At 34.3% G+C, this 22271-nt stretch overlaps 1 protein-coding gene across 1 annotated transcript in view; it reads left to right on the top strand.

Annotated features, from left to right (window-relative positions):
* Positions 1-22271, top strand: part of LOC143917200 (uncharacterized) — a 90805-nt gene that overhangs the window by 12587 nt on the left and 55947 nt on the right. Inside the window, exon 4 of the mRNA XM_077438669.1 lies at positions 8810-9171. The gene's annotated coding sequence lies outside the window, so the exon portion shown is untranslated. The remainder of the gene's footprint in view (positions 1-8809; positions 9172-22271) is intronic.

Here is a 22271-nt window from a genome sequence, read left to right on the forward strand (position 1 = left end):
TGTTGTTGATGCTATCGGTAATGTACGATATCAATAATGTATTGAATAAAATATAAAGTTTTGATTAAATTTGTCATGCGCCTTGTATATTATTAAAATTTCTCGTCGGTGAATTCATCTTTCAGACTGGGGTCGTGTAACGCCATTATTCACGTGTATTTTTCCTATTAAAGCCGCTCTCTACCCCCTGCTCTACCGCTCAGACCGGCTACAGCAGTTATTGATTTACGCGGTCAGGTGCAACTGTAGTCGCGAACCCATGAAATCGTGCACAGTTGCTAACTACACACACGTACGTACAATGTAGTTACATCATAGGTTTTCGATCGGAAAATTTACGCCCTTCTTGTTGCAATTTCACGACAGATCATGTGTAGTTTGTCCGTTTCCAATGTATTGAGTATCCGCTCAAACGGTTATTTTGCCTCCATTCGGATCGGCTGCACTCTAAACTCACCTATAAATAGAGATCTGGTTTGAGCGACGTTAGGCAAAACAAGAGGAGAGCCCGACTAGCGGCTGTTCTCGCAATCAAAACGGTGTGTTTGTTTGCGAATCGGTCAGCATTGTTGCGATTCTTCATCGTCCGCTTCGACGGATTCCATCGGCGCGTTTAGTGACGATCGCGGCTCGCGGATACGTGGGTTTTTACTTCACGTTTGAGCTCTCGAGACGTATCTCTCTCTCTCCTTTTTTACATTTTATTTTATTTTTTGTTGAGGATTTTTAGCCTAGCGGTCGGTCATCAACCCGCTGCCGGGGGGATCAGCTCTGCACCGTGCCGGGGAGACAGGGCTTCTCTCGCAGAGGGCTCCTCGCCATTGTGTGCGTGTACGTGTGTATAAGCAGTTATCGCCCTAACGCTGGAGATAAAATTCTTCGGATGTTGTTATATGGGGCGTATTGGTATTTAAAAACCCTCTGCTTCATCGTCATCTGACGAGTTCCAGAACTATTTTTTTTTTTACCATTAACTATCTTTCCGATTGTGTGTGTGCGTGTGTGTGTGTGTGTGTGTGTGTGTGTGTGTGTGTGTGTGTGTGTGTGTGTGTGTGTGTGTGTGTGTGTGTGTGTGTGTGTGTGTGTGTGTGTGTGTGTGTGTGTGTGTGTGTGTGTGTGTGTGTGTGTGTGTGTGTGTGTGTGTGTGTGCGTGCGGGGCTACATTTCGTATCCAATAACGTGACCGTAGAACGTTATCTCTTTCCATAAATAAACATAATACTAAAATACAATAATACAATCATCAGTTTTTTGTAACTATGAAATCACTGAGTTCAAATTCACTCATATATATCTTATTTCAATTGCACATGTGAGAGGGAGTAAATGCATGGATGTAGACGTTTGTTTTGGTTATATAGTACGGTTACGTCGGGCATGCTCCATCCCTTTTAGCGCGTTGATCCCACTTCTGACACTATTGTTTAGGGGTCGGGGTTCAGAGATGAGCCAAAGCGCAATATACTGGTCGCATCCTTGGAAATTAATATACGTGGTATACATCTATATATATATATATATATATATATATATATATATATATATATATATATATATATATATATATATATATATATATATATATATATATATAAAAATCAATGTTTCTCTATATGTCACGTATGCGTTCCTATACCATTCAACCGATTGCGATGAAACTTACATGAGTTATTGTGTGCATGCCCGCGATGGTTTCTGTAAAAATAAAATCGCCCAGAAATGGGAACGGGAAAACAGGAATGAGTGGCATTGCAACGCAATAATTTCAAATGTTTTCGCGTCGCCACCTGCGTCGTTAGGGTAAAATAAACAAACAATTTAATAATTATCATTACTGTAATTTAATTTGATTATTAAGTATTAATTTTAAACTGAAACATTCACTTATCGCAACACACCGAGAAACGGGAACGAAAACAGGAACGGAAACGGGAACGGGAACGGGAATTGAATGCGTTATTGTGGCATTGCAACGCATGCCGGGTTCAGCTAGTATGTATGTAATATTATGTATGTACATACATATTTCAAAGCTAAGTAGGTACATACATATATTGTAACTATGTAAGCATTGGAATTTTTTGTAGGAACATTGTTGAATAATTTAGTTCGCTTCACGTTTTATTATATAGGTATTACATATGTACATTTTTAGCATGTTACCGTTGCTAGAGCAACCGAGACTAGATTTTTCCTTGGTGCGGTAGGAGTAACGATCGACCGTAACACCCCAGTTTTGACAATATTTTTTGCAAAGTAAAATCGGCGAATCATTGGTCATGTGAAGTTTATAATTATGAATAAAATATGTATTTTTATGTATGAAAGTCATTTTGGTCAACTCAAAGGGTATCGTATTAATCACTGGCGAGGGGGCTAAACCCAGGTCGTTTCGACCGCCGAATAAACTCCTATTTATTACGCAGGCCCGGCACTACTCGGAGATCTAGATTACTTTCGACCCACTCCTATTCCTCCCAATTTTTTAGCCATCCCGCTGTAGTCCCTCATTCGCGTGCAGGTCGGTCAGTCGGGTACACAATTGAAGCGATTTGACCGTGTGCGTGAAATTTTAACTTTGATTACTTTTCGTGATTGCATCTTTTTATGTTAGAAAATACTCGAAGTTGAGCCAACTAAAGGTTGGGTTATTTCACGGGGTCACAATAATAGTGATATCATTAATATATCAAGTGATTTGAATTACTCGAACGTAATTTCTTCTTCAATGTATTTTTATTTTTCATTGTTTTAATTTTTAAATTCTTCATCCTTATGTAGATAATAAAAATGACCACTGACACGAAAGCCATGTGAAACGTAAAGGAGGTATGTAATAAAAAGGGTCGGGGTTTCGACGTTTCAACTAATCTTCTCCATATGCGCTTCTTTTTTTTGGCTGTGCAGCCTTTCATAGCACTATTTCTTTTCATGCAAACCCATTTTATAATTTGAATTATCGATTTTTGCGGAATACACATTTGTAATTAAATTGATTTTATGTGATTTTCATGTTGTATTGTTGACTTTTATTATATTCTGCAAATTAAATCTGCATTTACTACCTTGTTTCGTTCACCTTGGTGAACGAAACAAGGTAGTAAATGCAGATTTAATTTGCAGAATATAATAAAAGTACTCACCCGATGTACGCGGGTTAGTACATCGGCGTTATTTAACAATGTTGAATTTGTAACTATGTATGTATTTAATTTGACGAACGTACATGTGTATTTGATGTGTGCAATTAATTTTCGCGAATTAGTAGTCTATACGTATTTTTTATTATTGCCGTGGTGTGTCATCATTGTGATTCACGTTTGAATTTTCCGGTTAAACTTGAACCGTTAGTATATAGGTATGTGCGTAATGTAAATTTGACCACTTGAAAAATACGAATTTGACAATGATTCTTAGTGGATATGCTGGAACACATGTGTGTCTGCTATTAATACATTTATCATTAAGGGAAGTGGTTAGTGTTTTCAATTAATATGATATTACAATACGCGTATGGACAAATAAACCCATCAAGAGTTTAATGGTTAATTGATATTGCACACTATCTAATTGTAAGTAAATGGTTTTGATCGAAACTAAATGTAATTTTGATAGCAGGTAGCGCCATTCATCAAATCGGCCATTGTTGTCAGCACGTTAGGGTAAAACAGGTCATTGCCATACATTTTAGCGAATTTATTCAAAACGTTGCTAACCACAGTGTTGTATTGTATCGATTCGCGTCTCCGATTTTCAGTCTGCTTTTGCACGCGAACTCTTGTTCTTACGTGTCCATGTAACTAAAGAAAATGTCGTTCAAACTGTTGTCGATTGACTTTGAATTCGACGGTTTCTCACGTTTTTTTTATTGACATTTCTCGTTTGTTAATTATACGCGGTGTGATTAAATTTACGTATGTACATATTTTCTTACGGTGGTTGGGCAGATGAAAAAGTCAAGGCGCCAATTTGCACATGTCGAAGGCTGAAGTGTGAAATGAATTAAGGTCGTCTCGAAATGAACTGAAAACAATTCGTCTTCAAGGTGGTGGGGGCTGCTCGTCATAAACGCATTCGGTATGATTTTAAAAGCTTTTATTTAGTTTGACATGTGCTATTCATTTAGGTGTGCATTCGATGCATATTGTTGTAAAATTTTTGAGGGGGCATTTGAGTTTTTTATTATAAAATTTGGATATTAGCATATTTAATGATTGGTGTACCACGATTTCTGTTATTTTTTTCGTCGCGCCGGAAAGAAAAAGATAACATCGACCTGAAATAACCTTTAGAATGCGGTCTTACAAGAATATTCTTATAGATTAGATTGTCGAAAAGGCGTTTATCGCATTGGTGTGTAGACATCCTTGAATATGTTTTAAAACCAGTTGTTGTTGGGATTGAAACGTTTTTCGCGGGTTACAACAAAACATCTACTCATTATTATTGTATAGACGTGTCGGACATTATTATTGTATTAAGAATCGGTGGACTTTTACACACACACAATAAATAAATTGTGGGATACATTCATTGAGCTATAAAAATATGCATACATACATATATGTGCGTTTGATGGCGTTTAATAGATATGTATAGTAAAAAAAAAAATACAAACGCTTTTCTGTAAGTCATAGATTTTGTTTGTCGATTTACTGAAAAACAATACGTATTCTCTGTATTGTACGTTCGTTCGTATAGTGAAATCGTGGAGCAAAAAACTCGAGAGGGCTTTGCCCTCTTTCAACCGCTTTGTCGATTAATGACAGCCAGTGATTTTGATCATTGCTTTCGCAGTCGTACTTTGACTTTTGCAATTTGTACGCCAATAATAATTACTTCGTGTAATCTTCTTTGAGATTTTCACTTATATGCTTGTGTTCTTTTTATCTTTTCAATTTACTGTGCAACGAATACAACGAATCATACGGATGTTAGCTTTTTTTTATTTTTCGTGTTTCTTTTAATGTAATCGCCGATGGTCCACTTAAATGCAAATTCTCGTTCGGACATTCCCCTTGTATGCGACTTGACTGTGATTCATTTTGTTATGTGGTAGGATCTTACAACCTATGTATATACTTATGTATAATACCCTTTAACCTTAAGTTTGAACATCTGTTTCATTTTTAACTACTTATGATGGTATCTCTTAAAGCTATCCCTCATTAATTATGAGACTTTCAATATATCTATTGCTTCCATCCTGTACAATCAACTATTCTGTTCAACTCTATCTACTTAACTTCTTATCTTTTATAATTTATGCGAGTTTCTAACACGATTGCTATATAAGACGACACAGTTAATGACCTGTTGAAATACAAAGTATTACTTTTAATAATCTTTATTGCTATAGCTGCATTTTGTCCCACGATACGTGTAAACCCTAAAATATTATTATCTCTATTTATCTCTATGATAAATTGTGTTTCTACTCAAAAATGTCTCGATACTCTCAAAGGATACATAAATCAAATATTAAAACTGTCTTACACATGGATGTTGCTCTGTATCTTAATCACTTTGTTATTTACCAAAATTCTGTGATTGGTTAAAACTTATCATTCTTTTGTGTATAAATGCTCATGTTAGATCTATTGAACCTCACTTGCGATTAAACTGCCTTACTAGTAACTTGTGATTACTACATACATAGTTACTTGTGATTAAACTGCCTTACTAGTAACTTGTGGTAGGACATCGAGACTAGTAACTTGTAATACAAACTTGTATATTAGTCTTGTTTATATTTACTGCTAATTAAAGAATATAATCATTTGACAAAATCTGTGACTATAATATTCTACACCATCTCCTACTTGTCCCCGTAACAACTTTAACACTTGATTAGTCCATACTTTTTTTTCATTAATGAGTTTTTTTTCTTCGACACTATGGAAATTTTAAGAAATTGGTGAATCTAATTCAGATTTACTTGCATTTGTTTTTATTTGGCGTATGAACTGTAAAATAGTTACAAAACACAACGATCCATTTAAAATTTGAATTTGAAATTGTGGATAGTAAAATATGTACTATCTACTCTTAAAATATTTCTAAGAATTTGCAGAGATATCTATCTCTCCCCTCGGAAGTTTCTTGTAAGTGACAGATGAACGTGTTTGGTTGGAGCACACTTGTCGTGCGTGTTGCCACATACAGGGTATATACATATGTATACATATTGCCCCTCTACCTGATGCTACAGCTGGCAACACCGCTCGTCCGCTTTCTTCTTATCGCTCTTCGTTTTTTTTATGTTATACATATATCTTTTTCGTCATCTCGATTTTAAATTATTTTTATATCACGTTAATTTAATGTTTGTTGTTTATCGATGCACTTGAATTTTATCAAATGTTTTTTTTTTAAAGGTTGTTGTTAGTTTTACTTCGTCAATTAGTTTACAAGATGTTTCTTAGTTATTGAAATAATGAATTTCTTACGAGCAACGAGCTGGAGGAAGGTCGTGGATCGGCGTTATTTGCAGACGATTATTTTTAGGGATGTTCAAAAAAATGCAAACGTTTCAACGACGTGTGCCAAACGGTCGAATAGACAGTCGCTAAATACGATGACCCTTTCCAGATTGGCAACTCTACAATTGCGGTCTTATTAGCTTTTTTTGTTCATACAAGAGCGAAATCCGCCGTAAAAGATAATATGAAATTATTCACGCGAGGATTTATTTTGAATTTTTTTTATCGGTTTACATTCTTTTTGTAGGGCATTATTGCTAAGAAATTAAAATAATTTTACAATAAAACGGAGTCGAATGTGTGAAGTTTAATTTAAATTTTTTTATTGTTATTTTTATTGGAGTGTCTTTGGTCTAAATCGCATTTTATGCGTCACGTTCGTAAATTTACAATGCACCGGTTGCTAGAATCTTTCGCAGTTGTCTCGCTTGCACCCGTTGGGGCGGACGGGGGTGTGCGAGCGAGACGGCGCGCTATATCACCTTTTGGCCTCCTCACATTGCGCAACTGTCGCTCTCTCGTTCTGGCGATTAAATCTTCGGCCGCATGCGCGACAAGGACGCACTCAATACAGTTAAACAATTAAAGAACACGTCACGCTTTACAAACTTCCATAAAGTTGGCGCACGTACAGTAAGCTAACTCTACATTATTTACAACGAGATGTATATAATAAGTATTTATTATTTTGTAATATATGTACATGTTCTGACTAAGTTGCGCACACATACTTGAAGTTTTCGCAACACGTAGCTTTTTTTGCAATATTTACAAGTGAACAAGGGAGGCTAATGAATTTAAAGAATGGTGTGGTAGATTGATTAGATTTGCAAGTGGGTTGAAAATGGCTTTCATCCAACATTTATCAGTTACTAGTTAATGAATTCGTAAGTTGGATATTCAATTACATATTTATTTCATTTCCTAAGTAAATCTATTTAAAAATATACATATGTATGTAATTTTTTGACCTTCTTTCGCTTAATGTATGCTAGTAAGAACACCTACATTTAGTATGACTAGGGATGATTAATGAATTGTATTGAAGCAAGTTTAAGGAAAATAGCTGCGATTTGTTTAACGAACGTTTCGTAGGTTAAATTGGTGTTGATAGTGCTGTATTCATATTATTATGATTATTTGGGTGAATTTTTATTTTGTTAAACATTTGTAAAAATATATTTTACAAATGTTTAACAAAATACAAATGTTTAACATACGCGTTATGATAGTTAGAAAGGTGATATCTACATATATTTATGTAAGCTAGACGTGGCGCCCTTTCTGGGGTTTTGATGCGTATTTTTTTTGTTTGGATGGTTAATGTTTTTAATGTTTCAAGTGCAGGTTGGGGTCTTTCGTTCTGACACGCGTGGTTCCAAATTATTGCACGTAACAAATGAGGAAAGGATCGACCTTCTCCCTTGTGAATAATGTTTGGGTCTCTACTTATTACGGAAAACACGGAGAGCTATTGTTTGAATGTGATCCAGTTTTATACTTACGTGTTGTATGATAGCATCAGCTGATTCATTATCTCACTTTTACCCTCCTCCATTCATTTATTTTCCGTAGTTTATAAATATTATGTAGGTGCTGTATGTGTTAAAGAACCAATCTATTGCACTGTAGTTTTAATCATTATTGTAAGGGTGCATATTCGTCGGCTTAGCTTGACGTATGTATGTACATACATAGTATTATATTATATGTATATGGATAATTTCTATTAATATTATTTATTTATGGTTTGCTTTTTCTTTCCTTTCAAACGTTATTTTCTTTTCAGTGTCATAAATAATAAAATTGCGTAAGGATGTTTCGTTATTGTTTCCTATACAAACGTTTCAGAACCTTCTGCGTGCCAGGAATACAAAAGAATCCTTATAGAATTTGGTTTGAGCAGTAACAATGCAATTACGATGCTCGTAATGTTTTCTTTTCTATTGATGATCTGTATGCCACTGCTGGTGTTCAAAATTGGCATTGTGTCTCTCCTACAATTCCTACCTGCTTTTATATCCTTTTTTTTGCAGGTTGACTTTGTCACAAAAGAGCGTGGATGTACATACATACATACATATGTATATGGATTTACTTGTCGTTTTTTTCCTTACGTGATTAATTATTAGAAAAGAAAATTATGTAAATTGAATTTTTTTTAAACAAATTTTTGATTATTTTGATTATAAGTAATGTGTATGTATACAATCTCGGTATTGGAAATTTGTAGCATTTAGTCACATTGCTTTTGCACACCTATGTATATACATATATACCTACTACATTATTAGTGGAAAAATAACAATATCTCTTTATTTTTTTAGGTCACGCTACTCAGCATAAGAAGTTGAAGTCTCGTCAATTCAAATGTTTGTGGTTTTGAGGAAAACTTTTTTGGAAACGTGAGTGAAACTATCACAACTCGCTAACTGTGCATTATTGTTGTAGAACGTTTGTAAGAATATTTAAGGATATCGCGATTTAAATAGAAATTTTAACTTTTATTGTTGTGAATTTTGTATAAAACTGTGATTTACAATTTGTGGATGTTTTATACAAATCGGAAGAAAGCTTCTAGTGATTATTGATTTACTAAATTGTGGTGAATTTCGACTGTGCTAGTTAGTTGATAAAACAAAGTTTGCAGTGTCTTGCATATTGTCGTGATGGATTAACGTATTTTCAGGTAAGCAAACAATTTTCAATGCTATATATTTTCTTTCATACTCTGTAAATTACCCTTCTATAGTGAGATTATACTATGTATTATTGATATGTATGTGCATTTCTTACTAGAGCCGATTTAAGTTGCAGTTTTAGCTTTCCGTATTCCACATGCATATACATACATACATACATATTTGTATATACAATCATTATCATTTGCAGCCTTTCACCGTCCACTACTGGATGAAGACCCGTCCAACACGTTTCCATTCTTTGCGACACCCATCCATCTATGTAATTCCACATGTTTTTCTTATTGTGTCCACCCATCAGTGAGATGAAGTCATTCTTTTAAACTATCTTGGGTAACATTCGATTTCCTCTCTTGTCCACCTGTCGTCCATTATTCTAGTTATATAACTATTTCGATCTCTTCATCTGCTTTACTATGTCATCCACTCTCATTATACCTATCACCCATATACATGACATAATTCACTTTCTGTCCATTCTAGCTATAGCAAACATACGTACAACGCTCCATATTTTATTGAGTGCGTTGGACTGTTTGTAATATTTTAGTATTCGGGGTCGAAGTTCCGCATCCATATATCAAAATTATACTATGCAGATGCAGACAGCGCTTTGCTTATGACATTATATTTCTACCATATTTCTAAGTTAGTGGAGATTTAAGAATGTTTATCATTTTAAAAATTTTCATTTTAGAAGTGTCACTGACGTGAAAAATAAACTAAAAATGTCAATAGAATCATAAACCGTGAATAATTTGGTGTTTCCGATATATTGTACATTTTTTATTTTTGTCATTGAATTGTGAAATCTTTTCATCGCACTAAACGGTATTTTTTCATGTTAAGCGTTTTCGTGTTAATTGATTGTCACTGTATAGATTTTATATGTTATTAATTATTTACATAAATACATATCAGTGACGTGGCATGAAAATGCCCGTTTTTTATCGCACAGCCTCACTTATGTGTGCGCGAGTATTATACAACAGGACTAGATGACGTAATATCGTGTCCCCTTCTATCCTGTTTGCGCACACGTAAGTGAGGCTGTGCGTCAAAAATAGGGAGATATCTACGATACGCCACTGGTACATACATATTCATTAACTCCCCATTGCACTTATTTACGAATGTGTGTAACTCAAAAAGTACGCAAAACATTCGACTCCGATCCGAGACCGAATGTTCAGATCGGAGTTCAACGCCGAGTCGCGTTGCTTCGAGGCGAGACTGAAACTTTTGGTGCATCAAATTTTTTTGAGACTTCCGAATCCTTCCCTCTGCCCTTTAGGGAAACTTTCGAGTTTTTCCAAGGGATCCGGGTCACAGCACCAGGCTTGGTCAGTTCTGCGAATTCGATCCGAAGAAAGTTGAGCGGTGTGTTGGCGTGAAAGTGGGTTAGTTAGCCGGCCGAGTGGGCCAGCTAGGTCAGGTTTACGCCGCGCAAGCAAAAGTTTCGACAACTCCCCCCCACCCACCCACCCCCCCCACTTACTGCCACTTTAGACACTTTTTTAAGGTACTTTAGCGGTGTTGTCCATTGCGTCATTCTGCTGTGACGCTCTTTGTCGGTTGTTTGGAAATCTCGCATGCCGCCTGTTTCGCCATGAGCACGACCTTCGATTTTCGCACTGCTTTGCGATAGTTGGCGTTACTGTCCCTCGGCAGCTACCCACTGATTTTGCAAATTGCCCGATAAATAATAATTCGGCCTGCTCGAATTTCCCTTTTGCTCGTTGCAAGGAATACGTATTTTTCCTAATCTGCTGGAGAGTATGATTGTTGGACCGAAGTGATGTAGCCATTCAGGTTAGGGAGGGCTTTGAGAATGAAATATAATCGCATTTTCTTTATTATTAGGGAATTGATACGCACATGAATCATTATCATTGTGAATGAAAAAAAAAACACATTTTGTTTTCAGATTTTTGTCTTTTTAAAACACATTCTTATTTCATATGACTAATTTTAATGTTAAATTAATTGCGACAAAACCTATTTATTGACTGAATCATGCCGTAATTGTTTTTTCTCAATTTTATACGATAAAAATAAAATATCACTGCCGTAATATATTATCTGCATGAAAAAAAAAACAACATTAGTTTTAAGATACCATACATCTTTCAGAAGGTTGAAGCAATAAATACAGGTATGTATGTTGGAATAATAAAATATTAATCGATCTTTTCTTATAACGCCTACTTCGCTGCCCACTGATTGATTTAATATTATACATACATTTATTTGAAGGAAGACATGTACTTATTTTACAATAGGTAGACTTATTTAAGCATTTCCCAATGTTGAAAAAAGTTTGTCAAAATAGACAATTCAATAGACTGGTACGTGTACGTTGTCAATGCGTAAAAAAGCTTGTATATATATTTTTTTTAACTTTGACATGTTTATATACACAGGAAAGACCCGGGAAAACTGTCGGAAATATCGTCGTAACTGACAACAGATCCTCGAAACGGGTTAATAATAATCGCGCGCTGCCATTTTCTACATAGATGCTGTGGGTGGGAAGAGGTAGGTAGAAGTAGAGATGAACGGAATTTATATGCGATGGAAATTAGGTCGGCACGCCCAGAGTGTGCCACGACAATGGAGATTACATAAATTACTCCCGAGGAAATCGCCAAATTGGGTCAATTTAAGCGACGTAAAAAGCCTCAAAGATCTCAAAAGCTCAGACGGGACGGGATTAAAGAAAAATGAGATGCGTATTGTTATATAAATACATACATACTTTGTGTAGACGTCGATTCCTAGTGGATATCCGAATCTATATGCTTTTTTCTATCAAATATTGATCGAGTCGGAATAGCTTTCGTTTCATGACAGATCTATTTGCACATCCTCTCGATGCATTGATGAAAATAAAATTAAGATATTTGTTTTATCTACATATAAATATATATAATATCTACCTATGTATGTATATATATATATGTTTGTATGACCGTATATATGTGTGACCGGAATTGATCACTTTGCGGAGCAATATAAGGCTCATTAATTGAATTACTCATAGAATAATAAATAACATATTGAAGCTTTTTTTTCATTCGAAACAAACAAGCAATCAATTCGTCGTAGCAGTCTAATATATGTGTGGCAACAAATCATTCAAAGCAGGTAGTTATGCATTTAAATATTATAATCATTATAGTGAGAAGTGAGAGCTCATAATGTATTACATTTAAATTTCGTATATGAATCCACTTGGAATCAAGTTAACATTTTTATATTTCGCACTAAATCCGCTAATGTGTTATGTATGCATGAAGCCATGTCAGAACTAATACAATAATAGTCTGTACTAGCTTGTAGTGTACAATATGACTGCAGTCCCTAATTGCTTCGTAATCTATATTACTATTCAACTTGGAAGGCGTATACGAATGTTAGCCACTGTAATAGTGTCGTTGCGCTCTGTAATACACTTATATGTAAGTCATTTTTTTCTTCCATTAGTCCAAAATAAACATGAACGTGTCGTAAACGAGCGGTGCTGTATAGTGTATAAGTATGAACAAGTATGAAGTATGAAGTATAAGTATAAATATGAAGTATGAACAGAACTAGTCTTTTCCTTGCAGTGCTGTGCCGATCTGTTGTCGCGCAGTGCAAGATAACATAAACGGACTTTAATACGTATAATATATGTAAGATAGAACTTGATCAAATAAATGTGTATTGTTAATGCATATTAAAATTTTTATCGTGTTGTAAAGTTTCTCATGGTTTTTCATGGGGTCATAATTTAATCGCTTGGCGCGATAAAACAAAAGATTTACAAGTGGATTTAATACCTATGCGATTTTTCAAGGCAAACTGCGAACGTATACACACGTTCGTCTCTTCCAAGTCCATTATTCTTCCTGCACACGTTTCGTTCACTATCTGACTGCCATTCCGGTTCAAGACAACCAAATGGGTGCAGCGATTGTGAGTGGATTATTCCTTTTATTATTTTTTATACTCACTAGGGTATCAATTGATTGCGTTCTTTTTTTACCAGTTATGGTTGTGTTATATTTCACTTAAATAGTAGTTATTTTTGAGTATTGATACTTCGGACAGGGATTTCGTACCAGTAAGTAGTTCGTGTTTAGGGTTAATCGCTTGTTGCCAAACAACGCAGGGCCTCCAAGCCAAAGCATAAACACGCGCGCCAGATAAAAACGAAATGCTAACTAACTGTTCCATAGGTACCGAAATAGACGGAACTAGTGAGGGAAGCATCTCATTTGAATGACTATTTTCTCGTGCGATCTGGCCGAGAGCGGGCGTGCTTCATTTCCGTTCGAATCGTATGTGTATGTACTCGTATCGTTCAGTTTTCGAACTAAATCGGTTACTTGATTGCATAGTATATAGTACTTACTGTATTTGTGGTCAAACGTACTCGAACAGCCTACATCGATCAGTGCAAAAGTCAACATGTCAAGGGATATCGCGGTGTACTGACAAATTCTCATGCAGTCTCGAAATTTTCGGAGTTTTTCTTGTACGACTCGTATGAATTTTTAAATGAGCTACTTTAAAAGTTCTTATATATGTAAATACCAGTGGCGTGTCGTGGAAATCTCCCTGTTTTTATCGCATAGCCTCACTATGTGTGCGCGAGTATGATACAAGGGGACTATGTAACGTCATAACGAGTCCCCTTGTATCCTGCTCGCGCACACGTAAGAAAGGCTGTGCAACAAATACAGGAAGATATCCTAGGCACGCCACTGATAGACACATGACTAAATATAACGCTTTAGTATTTTGAGCGGTAAATGTCGGAAGGAAAGAGGCAAACAAATGCTGCGCCCGGGCACTTATTACTCTATTCTAAAATTTGTAACTAAATTATTTTTCTAGATATGAATATTGTGTGAGTATCAGGATAGCAAAAAAAAAAGAGTATTTCCTCAACCGTGAAATATTTAGCATAATGTTTTCCTCGTAGTTTCGGTTCTTATTGGGTTAATGTCGATAAGTAAATATAAACATACCAAGTTTTAGGCAAATATGAATATTAATTCGTGTTGTTTTTGCGTGATCCTGGCTTCACATCCAGTTCATCGCCGAACGTTAAGTTTCATCGATTTTATTATGTGGGTATCGCCTCGTTCATTATTTAATTATAATTTAATTGGATGATTAATACAATACAAGGTTAAATAGCATACTTCCAGTCTTGCATACTGATTTTTCAAGTCGTTGCGTAGGCATGTAGACATTCTTAAGTGCTCTAAAATATTATATGCCAGCTGAACCCGGCATGCGTTGCAATGCCACAATAACGCATGCAGTTCCCGTTTTCGTTTTTGTTCCCGTTCCCGTTACTATTTGCCGGAAAATCAAAAAAAAAGCAAACATATTTGAAATAATTCAATTGTTTGTTTATTTTACCCAACAACGCAGGTCGCGACGCGAAAACATTTGAAATTATTGCGTTGCAAAGACACTCATTCCCGTTTTTCCCGATTCCGTTCCCGTGCTTGGGTGATTTTTTTCACAGTAATCTTTCCGGACATGCATACGACAAATCCTGAAAATTTCATCGTTAAATGGTTTAAGAGCCTATAAGACAGACTGACATTCAATTTTATATACATATATATATATAGATGATATGATAAACTTCCTAGATTGAAGACGTTTTTTTCGATGAGTGATTGCTGAAATTATTAGCGAATTTCTCAAGGTATCGACATCCTTGTACTTGTCTTCTTTTCGTTGGAGAAGTCGTGATATGCCACAGTGCAGACGACTCATTTAGATAGATTTTTTTCTCCATCAACCAGCACCTGTGCTCAACCGCACTGTCTTTGGCCTCGAATCATTCGTAGCCAACCGGTGAACCGATTCGCCTTCGATTATCTATATTTGTTTTTTTTATGTAATTATGCAATTTTTTGTCCATTTTTTCTTCAACGTCCTAAAAAATGCAAATAAAAGGTGTTTTTTGAACGTGATTAACGCGGACAATGTAGTCATTTTCATGTTGGTGTAATTATTAGCTATTCTTTCATGTGTCGTTCATCCGTGTTTGTCACTTTTTATTTATCAAGATGATCGATGATGGCACGATTAGAAAATCGCAAGCATTTTTAAGAAATTCATTTGTATAATCGATCGAGATAATGTTGCTTTCGATTGTTTTGCAGTTGTATAAATACTGTAACATAGAGATTAAGTGATCGGTGCTCGTCGACCACCGGTTTACTAGCGCTGATCACCTGATCTGGCGTTCCCGCTAAAAAAGTCTCACCGTATGAATAAACAGCGACCAATAAGGTCTCTGTGCTGAGAGTACACGTTGTGTAAAAAAATTTCGGCGGATTTGGTCCTTGATTCATTCGGAGCTGGCTCGTTGACGGATCAGGAACGATAAATTACCTACCACTATTCGCTGCGTTTTTCACTCCGATCTAGAAAACCCCTCTACACGTCCACGCTAAAATAGTTTGATTCGTATTTACTTATAGTAGTAAAAGTGTATACTATGATATGGGATGTGATCAAATTGATCTTATATTATTATTTTAAAAGTAGCGGTGCAAGTTTCGTTTGTTAAATTTTTCTCCGTTCCAAATAGTCAGCAAACGTTTTGGCACCGTTATCGGGAAGTAAAAATAACCGGCACTAAATAACTATGAGGTCGCATATAAATAGTTTGAAAATCAAATTACGTGTATGCAAACTGCGACCCATCGCATCGTAACACTAGTGAATTTCCTAATTTTATTTTCAGCTCTCGCCTGTGTTTCCAAAACGCTCGCTAAACAATACACAGCAAAAGTTTACACAGTGTAATGCTATCTGCATAAGTAGTTTCGTACCGAGAGATGTGTAGGCGGAAGTCAACTATTCAATTAGTGGTCGGTAAGTAAGTAAATTTGACATCAAACGTTGGAAGATTCGTGTATTTTATTTGCTAATGGAGTTTATCGGTCCGGCTAGGCGAAACTAACATTATTTAGTAAAATTTGTTGGCGTACTTGCTCGACTTACACACACAGCCCATCAAAAATTCAAGACTATTCTAACAAAGTTCTCCGGGAATCGTATTGACTCTTCCCTTTTTCCCTTTTATGTGTTCAAATTATAAATCAGCCCACGGGCGCTTTTTATTTTTTTGCTAAGCATACCTGAGCTGGTTTTAAAAACGTATTTTTATTACAATGTTTGCGGTCTATTCATTTTTGTTATTGATATATTCGTTACGATCCGACGATGAAGGTCAATCAATGCAGATCAAAGGCTATCTCGGGTCAAAGACGTGTATTGTCATTCAATCGGTAAAATTCGATGCAGATTACCGATCACTCGCTTTCTTGAACGTTTGTTATGAATGCTTTGTTATTTAATAGGCAGTTACGAATGTTAATAGAATGTTTCACCTATCGAAAATTAGTCCCGTGACGTAAAAACGCGGACGATCAATGAAAAGCTTTGGATTTCATCCAGGGTTTCTCGCAATGTTGTACACCGATGCGAAATCAAACGGATTTGTTGCCAAAATATTACATTTTGTATTGATTTATGAATTTAAACAAGGCTTCGTCGTTTGTATCGTTAGAGTTGTGCCGGCCGGGCACATTTTTGACGATGATTATTATCATTTTTACTGAAACGTACCGTTATCTGAGAACGAACAATAATCATTGACATATTGTGTGTTGTGCCAAGTCCGCAATACGCTTTGTAGTATTTTACAATTATAGTGACTTTCCGTGTGTTTCATTAAAACGAGATATTTTATTACACGAGTTCATCTGCTCATGACTTACGACACATTGTATTTTAAGTAATTTCAATTACATTTGAGAATCGCACATTTTCCTTCGTTTATTTACACAGTTGTCTGTCTACGCTTTTCATCGACGGTAAAATTAGACATCGTGCATTTCAATATACATACATTTTCTTCAAAAATAGATAAATCGTATTTATTTATTGTATTTCAATACTATTATTGCTTTGTTTTATCATTGTATTTGTTTTATATGTAAGACTATATGAGGGGTTGTTATTATGTGACTTTTTAACCCACACAAGGAAGGCTCATGGTTTAAAGGTCCGCGAATATACTTCTAGGGTAAAAAATAGACTTTAATAAAAAAACAAGAGATTTATATGTTCACCATTTTGAACTATTTTTTATATCCAAGTATGTATTTGTAATGAATGTTTTTATTGTGTTTTGTAGTTTCTTTACTCGCTCCAAAAGGGTCAGTATCCTGAAAAATAGTCGAATTTGATTTATTTGAGTGATATCATTACACCATATATATGGCTTCTATGCATGTGTGTTTGTTTGAAAAATGGATTGTATAAACATATTGGTGCAGCATAGAAATAAATGCACTTGAAGCGTTACAGGTCAATGACAGATAGTTACATAGGAGTTTATCTTCGAAACGGCACATTAAGTTCAAATGGAAGTTCTGTATTGAGTTTATATGTAGGTAGGAATCGTATTGGGCTTTTTCTTTTATAAGTTTGAATTACATTGACTCGTGATAGACACATGATTTATACGGTGTACGGATTTATACGGAATCGTTCATATACATAATGTGTGTGCATAAGGATATGAATGACCTCGCGCTGCAATAATCAATTTTTAGCAACGACGCGCATCACTGCGCAATAAATGCACAAAGAAAAGCCATTCACCTTTGTGCATAAAATGATTATCAGTTTTTGCGTATGTTTGTTTGCGTTCATGATGCTCCGAGTTACCGTAATATATATATATATATATATATATATATATATATATATATATATATATATATATATATATATATATATATATATATATATATATATATTTATTAAGTGAGGGATTTATGTGTGTATAATAATATAATTAAACCGACTAAATCCCGTATTTTTTTAATTATATTGTAGTGCAGTGATAGAAATGAATTGCATCATCAGTTAGATTTTAAATATGTTGATATATATATTTGTATATATAATATAAACAATACTTTACAATACAATACTAATAATTCCAACCTACCCTTCAAGTGCGATATATCTAGGCTAGAAATTAAAAAAAAATAGTTCGATATATTTTAATAAGGTATGCGCATCGCGAAATATTTTAATGCTATTCGCGCTGGTTAGGCACATTGTCGAAATTTATTTAGAATTCGCGGTCAAAATCCTGCATCAAGGGTAAACGAAACATCATTTTCAAAAATATACTGTGAATACTAACTAATACTCGCTAACGTGATTCATCAATATGAAATTAGTTCTGTAAATTTTGCTGTAAAATTATGAAATTAGTTCTGAAAAATTTTTGTTTTAAAATATCTAATGTGAAAATATACATACATATGTATGCATGTAAATACTTACATACATATGTGCGCACATATATTTTTTTTAAATAATATTGTATCTTTTTTAAATGTTATCGTATGTAAAATATAATTGACATTGGATATAATAATTGTTTTTTATAATATTAATAACTATAAATATATTTTTTTGTTTGAAACAACTAAAATATGTAGCTTCACGAATATAAAAAGGAGAGTAAGCTACATGACACATAATTTTTTCGTCGATCTGTCAATTATCCCCTATAAACACGATATCCATTCATGAATATGTCATTTCTTACCATTTAAACCAGCGGTTTCCAAACTGGGAGGCGCGGACTATTGCCAGGGGAGGCGCCAAAACATTTTAATAAAAAAATAATTTTCATACCATAATATCTACAAATAAATAAAACTACATATCGTAGCTTAACAGCAAAAATTCAATGCATGAATGTTTATTTTTATTTTTCTTTCATTTTTATATATACATTTAATTCCTATAAAAAATTATCCGGAGAAGAAGATTTTAAAAATTGCGCCTTTGCAAACGCTCTGTTTTAGCTAAAGATGCCCATTTAATTGCATATGTTCGATATGTCGTGGATAATAATATATTAGAAGATATATTATTTTGCAAACACATTCTTGGGAAGACCACATCCATTGAAATTTTTAATATAATAGACAGTTTTGTTGAAGAAAACGACATAAAGTGAAATAATTGCGTTGTGAACGACAAAATAATAATTGGACTGTGTACCGACGGAGCTCACTCAATGTCCGGACACAAAGCAGGTCTTAAAGCATTGATCAAAAAGAAAGCACCACATGCTATCTGGACACACTGTATGATTCTCAGAGCAGCTCTATTGTCAAAAAATATGAGCGAGGAACTGAACAGCATTTTTACAAAAGTTATAAAAATTATAAACTACATTAAAAATAGTCCTTTGAGAGCAAAGCTGTGTGCTGATATGGAAGCCAATTATACCTCACTTTTGTATTATTGTGAAGTTCGCTGGCTATCTCGTGCAAAAATGATTCTAAAGGGTGTTTGAACTCAAAGAAGAAATAGCAACCTTTCTCGAAGAAAACCATCATGAAGAGGCACATTTGTGGACGAGCGATAATTTTATTGTTAAACTTGCCTATTTGGTTGACATTTTTGGAAAATTGAGCGGTTTAAATAATTCAATGCAGGGATCACAAATATACCCACTTGTTCAAAAAGACAAAGAAAAGCTTTCATTAAAAAATTAAAGTTATGGAAATCAAATTTACAAAAGAATGGGTTGGATAGGTTTTCACTTTCCAAAGATTTCTGGGCCACAGACAATATTGAAGCAAGTAAAAATATTTTTATCGACCACTTGGATGTTTTAGTGCTGCATTTTTCCAATTATTTCAAAGACCTTGATTTCTCAAAGTTTTTGTGGATACAGAATCCATTTAACTACAATGAAGAAGACGAATTCGAGCTGACAACCATCGAAAAATAAAAATTGATAGAATTATCATGCGATAGCTCACTAAAACAAAAGTTTCAAAATGAAACCATAATTAAATTTTGGATGAATCTTAGTGGAGAGTATGAATCTTTGTATTGCAAAGAAATGCAAGTGCTGCTACCGTTAGTAACGTCTTATTTATGCGAAACGGGCTTTTCGGCACTAGCTGCAATGAAAACCAAATATCGGGCCAGGTTAATAGTCGAAAAGGAGTTACGAGTGGCACTCTGCATATTGCCCCCAAGATTTGATAAACTGTGCCAATAAACAACAACATCCTTCGCATTCAATTTTGATGTCTTAGATGTAGTTTAATTAGTAATTTAATATAAAAATAAATATATGTACGTGTTCGTATAAATTTATGTTATAACAAAACCTTTTTATTATTCTGTCTATTGTAGAGTTCAGTATTTTATTTTTAAATAAAGGTTTATTATTTAAAACGTGTCTATATTATTATATCTATTAAAAAATAAAAGGTAGGGAGGCGCGGAAAAAAAATTTTTTTTTTAGGGAGGCGTAGTAGCATAAAGTTTGGAAACCGCTGATTTAAACTGATGATTCGAAATGTTATTTCGATTTTCATACACTTCGATATTTGAACGTACGATTTACATACATCAATGAGTACAGCATTAAATTAGCTTGATAGCTAAAATATATATAAATAAATAAATAAATAGCTTTATCATGTAAACAGGCCTAGTAAGTGTCAAATGGACCAACGGACGAAAGTTTTTATATATGTATACTAATATAAATATACAAAACGAAAGTTTTGTATATTTTGTTGTAAATAAATATGAATTATTTTTTTAAATGACCTACATAGTTAAATTTACATAGAAGTCATAGGAATTTTTATTCTTTTTACAAGCTTTTTTCCAGTTAATATTTATGGACCTATTTTGAAACGATTAGATCGGCGATGGTGCTGTCGATTGATTTATTAATGTTTCACTGTGGCTCTGCAGACTCTCTAGTCAGATTCAGGTCACCAAGAAAAATGTTCGGAATCGCTGATGACATCGCAGTTCTTGTTGGAAATTTTGTAACTATTTTTATCCAACGAAAACTGTTTGTTGACAATAAATTTAAACATATACCTACATAGTTTTTACTTAATATCTTCGATATTCAAAATTTTAGGTATAATATAATATTATGGAAATATTTATAGTTTATTTGAATAACATATACATATGTAAATATAAATGCGTACTTATAATATTTAAATTCTGCGTACTCAACTTTATGGTTTAATTTCTGTGAAATTCAAGCAACTTCACATTTTCTTTCATTTAAAATAATATTATAGCCTTGATCTAATTTTGATACCGGGCTAAGACTTGCATCTTTTGATATTCGGGTAAAAAAGTTTAAAGAAGATATAAACATTTTAATTTAATGGCAAATACGTACATATCTCCATACTTTCATATATGTATGTAGTATGTACGTAGTTCAATTATTTATGAATTTCATTCATAAGAATGACTTCATTGGTTATATGTACTTTTTACTAACCTCTTCTTAGTTCAGAATCAATTTTTTTCGTGATACACCACATAAGAATTTTTATCTCGAATTTTTATATGTACTATTTAAATTTACGAAATTTCATTCTTAACGATTCGAAATATTGTCTTCATGAACATACGGATAAAATAGTAACGTTTTACTACACAGAATTCCCAATATGTACACATTATGCTATAGATTTAAATAATTTCCATTTACATACATATATAAATTCTCAGTTCGCACGCGAATAACCTTGGCCTCGGTTCGCTAGATTTTCGTTCGGACAGTTGACCGACCTTATTATCTTTATCGAAGTGTATCTGATTTATATTTGCATTTATTATATTATCATCAACTTCGTCATAGGGATTTTATTTATCCTTTCGGATCGTAAAATTAATTGCACAACCTGCAAAGTGGGAAACCCCGTGGAAAATGGTAGCGCTTGCAACTTTTACATTTTATTGGCAACGTTGCAATACAAATAAACACGTTCTTCAATGTTACGATTGCATCGATATTTTTATATGAGGCAGATAGATAGTTTTGCGTACATCATCGAATTTCGCACGAGATAAGGCAATTTTTCCGTCTTTTTCCATGTTTTTAAAGGTGGCGATCGATCGATCGAAACTGCAACTCGCTCGGATGCAGCGTCGCAATTTCCTTCCTTTGTGAGCTTTTCCAGCTGAACTC

This window comes from Arctopsyche grandis, chromosome 9 (genome assembly GCF_051622035.1).
Source record: "Arctopsyche grandis isolate Sample6627 chromosome 9, ASM5162203v2, whole genome shotgun sequence".
Lineage (NCBI taxonomy): Eukaryota > Metazoa > Arthropoda > Insecta > Trichoptera > Hydropsychidae > Arctopsyche > Arctopsyche grandis.